The sequence below is a fragment of the Hylobates moloch genome, unplaced genomic scaffold (genome assembly GCF_009828535.3).
Source record: "Hylobates moloch isolate HMO894 unplaced genomic scaffold, HMol_V3 SCAFFOLD_17, whole genome shotgun sequence".
NCBI classification, from domain to species: Eukaryota; Metazoa; Chordata; class Mammalia; order Primates; family Hylobatidae; genus Hylobates; species Hylobates moloch.
Window position 1 is genome coordinate 54,420,200 of NW_026652292.1, and position 6,163 is coordinate 54,426,362.

A 6,163-nucleotide genomic window follows, 5' to 3' on the forward strand; every position below is an offset into this window, starting at 1 on the left:
TTTATATTGCATTAAATATGTCAGTATACTAGGATGCTTCCCAGTCAACATGAAATACTTAGGATCGGATTTATACTCTTTCCTGAAACAACTGAAAAATAGACAAAATAGATGAAAATATGCACTCAATCATTGGGCATTAGGAAATGGACAGTGATCCCTGAGATATAAGAAAGAAATGAAGAAAGCCCTAAAATTAAGGTGAATATGGCAGCTCATGCCTGTAATTTTGGTGCTTTGAGAGGCCAAGGTGGGAGAGGACCATTTCAGTCAAAGAGTTCAAGGCAAGCCTGGGCAGCATCGTGAGATCTTATCTCTATAGAAAATAAAACAAAAGACAGCCAGGTGTGGTGCTGCACGTCTGTGGTCCCAGCTACTTCGGATGCTGAGGTGGGAGGATTGCTTGAGCCCAGGAGCTCAAGGTTACAGTGAGCAATGTTTGTGCCACCGCACTCCAGCCTGGGTGACAGAGTGAGACTCTGACTCTAAAGAAAAAATATAAAAACAAAAAGCCCTAAAGTGTTTCCAAGCAGTAAGAATCCAGGTGGAGTTACAGAGTGGCAACCCTCTATCCTAAATTGAGGAAATCACCCTGTGATCTAGGGAGCCGAAGCAGCTAGAGTAAGGGAAAAACACTGCAGAGGTGACAACTCTATAGAAATAGAATTCTGAATACCTGGAGTGGGTCCCCTTCAAGAATTCATTTAAGCACTGATTAGTGCACATGTGTTAGTAAACTGAGGGCCCAGAAAAGAGGCAACCAAAAGGACTAGGGGAAATTGTTTGTGAAGTTCACACAAAGCTGGGAATATGGCCGCTTTCCAACACCAAGGGTAAATAGAAAAATCTCATAATTCAGTGAAAATAATAAAGATCTGGCCTTGGTAGGGGGGAAAATTTAGCCCCAGACTAAATGTAGCTCTTGTTCAGTCTAACAAAGCTTAAAAAGTAAGCTCTAAAAGGGTCAAATTTAAGGTAACGTAAGCCTGTTCCAAAGTTCAATACTTACAGGAATATGAACTACTTGGCAACAAATGATAAAAAAACTTTGATGCCTGGCACTTAGTCAAAAATCACCAGCCATGTAAAGACGTCAGAAAATACAACTCATATTGAGGCATAACATCAACCCATTGAAACGGAACCAGAAATGATGCTGATGCTATGATTAGTAGACAAGAACATCAGAATAGTTATTTTGACTATAATACACATGTTCAAGAAGTTAGGGGAGACTGATCATGTTAAGTAGAAAAATGAAAAATATTAGAAACATCAAATCAAACATCAAACTTCTGGAGGTAGAAAGAAAATGTTTTAGATAAAAAATACGCTGTGTATGACTAAAGAGAAATAGACACAGCAGAAAGAAAGAGGTTAGAAACTATCCAAAGGAAACAAATTAAAAAAAAACCAACAAGAATAACAGTGTATGAATGTTATGTGAAAGTACTTCAAGCAGTCAAATCCATGTATAAGTGGAGTCATTGAAAAAAAGAGAAACGTTGAGAAACTAAAACTATATTTGAATAGATAATGGCTGAACTTTTTCCAAAGTTGGTAAAAGTATAAACCAACAGATTTGAGATACTCAACAAACATCAAGCAAACAAAACAAGGAGAAAACTGCATGAAGGCATATAATAATCAAATTCCTTAAAACCAGTGAGGAAACAAAGAGAAAACCTTACAGAAGCAGCCCAAGAGAAAAGATACATTACATAGAGAGGGACAAGCGTTAGGGTGATGGCAGATTTCTCATAGAACACAATACAAGCTAGAAGGTAGTGGAATGACAGTTTTTAAGTACTAAAAGAACAAAAAAAAAGTAATGCAATTATTCACCTAGCTAAATACAATAAAGGCAAATTAAGGAGTAGTTCAGATATACAAAGACTAAAAGAATTCATCACTGAAATGTGCACAACAAGAAATGTTACAGAAAGTTCTTTAGCCAGAAGTAAAATAATACCAGATGGAAACATAAATATATACAAATTGATAAAGAGTACCAGGGGTGCTAACTACATTGGGAAACATGAATAATTTCTTTATTATTTAAATTTCTTTAAAGGATAATACACAGTATAAAGTAGAAATATTTAAAATGTGTTTTGGAATTTTTAACATATATAGGACTATGATAACAATATTATAAAAACTAAAAGGGAAAAAATGGAAATATACTACTTAAGTTTCTTATATTATTTCTGAGAAAGTATGTCGATTGAGAATATATTGTGATAAGTTAAATGTGTATACTGTAACCCCAAAGCAATCACTAAAATAGCATAATGAAGAGTTATAGCTAATAAACTGAAAAAGAGATGAAATTATAAACTACAAAAACATAAAATACTCCTTAATTATGAAATACTCAAATAATTTTTAAAAAGCAGATAAGGAGGTAAAAAAAAAAACCAAAAAAGCAAATAAAAAAGAGCAAAATGGTAGATTTAAACTCAACCATATCATTATTATGTTGAATGCATATAGTCTAAACACTTCAATTAAGAGGCAGAGATTGTCACGTTGAATACAGAGTTAAGACACAACTATGCCCTGCTTACAAGAAGTCTAGTTTAAATATAAAAACACAAATAGGTTAAAATTAAAGAAATAGAGCCTGGTTCAGTGACTCATACCTGTACTCTCAGCACTTTAGGAGCCAAGATAGGAGGACTGCTTGAGTTCAGTAGTTAGAGACCACCCTGAGCAACATAGTGAGACCCCTGTCTCTACAAAAAGTAAAAAATAAAAAATTAGCTGGGCTTGGTAGTGTAGGCCTGTAGTCCCAGCTACTCGGGAGGAAGCTGAGGTGAAAGGATTGCCTCAGCCCAGATGTTCCAGGGTGCAGTGAGCCATGATTATGCTGCAGTACTCTAGTCTGGGCAATGGAGTGAGACTCCATTTTTTAAAAAATAATAATAATAATAAGCAAAAAGTGTACCCTGTTAATGCTATTCAAAAGACATCTAGAATTACTATATTATAAAAGTAGATTTCAGAGCAAAGAATATTACCAGAAAAACCTTTATTATTTTTTACAATGATAAAGGTTTATAATCTTTTATAATGATAAAGGTTTCAAGACACTCAATAAGATAAACACAAAAAAGCATTATCAATAAAAGTTAATAAATTAGAGTACATAAAATTATGAATATCTGTATTTTGAAAGACATTGCTGAGTGAAAAGTCATGGACTATGAAAATATGAGAAGATCATATACCTGATAATGCACTGAGAACTGTGAAAGGTCTGAAATTTTAACCTACTTGTTAACCCAGCTTATAAATTGACCTGCCTCAAAAGGCAACATGAGCTTCACATTCTCATTGGTTTCTCCTTCCTTCTGCAATTCCCACAGATGATGCAGAGAAGCCCAGTAATGCCGCACAGGTAGAGGGCTTGCATGACAGCTGAGGATCTCTGATCTTAGAACACCCCAGTCTTCTAGAGAGGCTGCTAATTAATCTGCCAAACAATTTCCCAAAGGAAAAATTACTTATATTATCCTTGAGAGCAAACAAATATGTCTTCCACTCTGAAAAGAGACACTACTTCCATTTTCCAAGGATGTTTGTTACATAAACAAATAAATGCTTTTGCACAGATGATGTGCAAAAATATGAGTCACCCATAGATCATCGTTTCTCCACATGAAATTCTACTGTCCAGAGTAGGTAAAGAACTCGCAAAACTCAACAACAAGAAAACAAACATCCCAACTTAAACATTGGCAAAATATTTGAACAGACACTTTACCGAAAAAGGTATGTGCGTGGCACATAAGCACATGAAAACACCATTAGGCAGTAGGGAAATACAAATTAAAAGCACAACGGGATACCACTAAACACCTATTAGAATCTCAAAAAGTAACTAATCTGACCATAATACATGATCCTGAAGATGTGGAGAAAATGGAACTCTCACACGTTGCTGGTAGGTTTGTAAAATGGTACAGCTACTCCTCCAAACAACAGTTTAACACTTTCTTAAAAAGCCAAAGATACATCTGCCATATGACCAAACCATTCTACTTCTAGATAGTTTCAAGAAAAGTTAATGCAGATGTCCACACAAAGACTTGTATGCAAACGATCATAGCATCTCTATTGTCCTAGCCCTAAACTGAAAACAACCCAAATATCTTGCAACATGTAAATGGGTTAACAAAATGTGGTATACAATGGTACACTACTCAGAAATAAAATAAATGAACTATTGGTACATGCAAAACACAGAAGAATCTCAAAATAATTTTGTTGGGTGAAACAAGCCAGACAGAGCATGCATGCCGTATAATTCCATTCATAGAAATTTGAGGCTAATCTATAGTGGCAGAAAGCAGTTCACTGGTTGCCTAGGGACAATGGGGGCCAGGGAGAAGTGGGAGGAAGAATAGTCTTTAAAGTTAACTTTATGCTTGGGTCTCCTTCATGTTTTTGGACACATTCTTTCTCTGTGCTGGCTTTCCACTGTGCTGATATTGAATTAGCTGTTCCAGATAAAGATCTGACATCCTCACAAAAATATATTTGGAGGAAAAGAATGATTTCCTCTTAAGTAACAAAAGGAACTTATTCCCAGAGACATCACATATTTTTGTTGTAGAGTGTTTGGAAAAATAGCTATAATTTCTCTGCTCTCTGTATCCACGCCCCTTGCAATGTGACTTTGCAGCTGCTCCCATCAAGAGATGGATTCTACTTCCCCATTCTAAATCTGGGCTTGCTTTGTGTCTTACTTTGGCCAACAGAATGTAGTGCAGGTGACAGTGTACACTTCTGAGCTTCGGCCTCAAGAGGCCATTAATGCCTCAGCTCTCTCGCTCTCTCTCTTGGAAACCTGCCCAGCTGCAATGTAAATAACCTGGGCTAGTCTGCTGGAAGATGGGAGACACAAGAAACTGGAATTCTTCCAGTTGAAACCATTTTAGCCCAATCAATGCCCAGCCAAACAGGTAGCTCTCCTCAAACACACTCTTGAGTCCAGCTGAAACCAAAACACCATCAGCTAAAACCAGCCCAAATTGCCCACCCACTGAATCATGAGCCAAATAAATGATAAGTGTTTGAAGCTGCTAAACTTTGGGATGGTTTGTTATGCAGCAAAAGCTAACCATTACACATCTCAGCCCATATCACTGACCTTAGAGGAGCAGGTATGAAAACAGAATGGACTAAGTGAGGAAGTGAAGCAGGGATGAAACAATAATGTTCTGTTCGGAGTAAAAGGGGAAGGAGTGTTGACAGGCAAATAACCAAGGGCATTTTAGCAAATCAGGCTTTGAAAATTAACATAGTACTTACAGCTGGGTCAAATGTAGCACTGCATACAGTGATGGATTTCAGCCAAAGAGCAGTTCCTTAGAATCCTTTATGAAAGAGGAGGAAAAAAATGAATTTTTGTGGTGGTATTTCTTCAATTTAATTCTGATTGACTCATTAGGATAAAAAGATCTGCGTTGTGCTATTTTTGCAAAACCTAGTACTGGGGATTATAATTTTCTTTGTTTATGAAGATTTGACTTTACATAATTACATGAAAAAATTACCCAGCAGATGTGTGTTTTCAATAGCATTCCATACGGCTTCTTAACATAGGGCATTTTTCAAACTGGTTTTAGTCATTTAAAAGAGGATAGCTCTTGTATGTATATTCTTCCTGCCAGAAATATCAATAATTAGAGGGTTAGGGAGACATAAAACTAAAAATAAAATAAAATATTACTCTTCAGTATATGGGAAATTTATAATTTAAGGTATGATAACTTTGTTCTCAGAAAATGTGCTTATGATGGATTGTGCTTCAAAGCAATTAAAAAGCTTCTATTAGAGGCATTTGTATGGCTGATTATATGAATCTTGTCAACTTCCTAGCGTGATACATTGTTGCTGAAAAAAACCTAATGAGTACTCATAAACAGAATATTTTTAAAGAGTATAGTTAGGTAGCTAAAAAAGCATTATTTCTAGTTTATGCCTGTTAGTATGTTTCAACTTGACAATTGTATCTAAAGCAAGATCGATGCCTCTTTATAGCACAAAATAATAGAAAGTCACGGGTACATATACTTTATCACAGTATAAATTCAGGCCATAACTAAGGATTGTACTTTTCTTATGCCTGTTCTGAGATTTTTCTTTTTAGGTA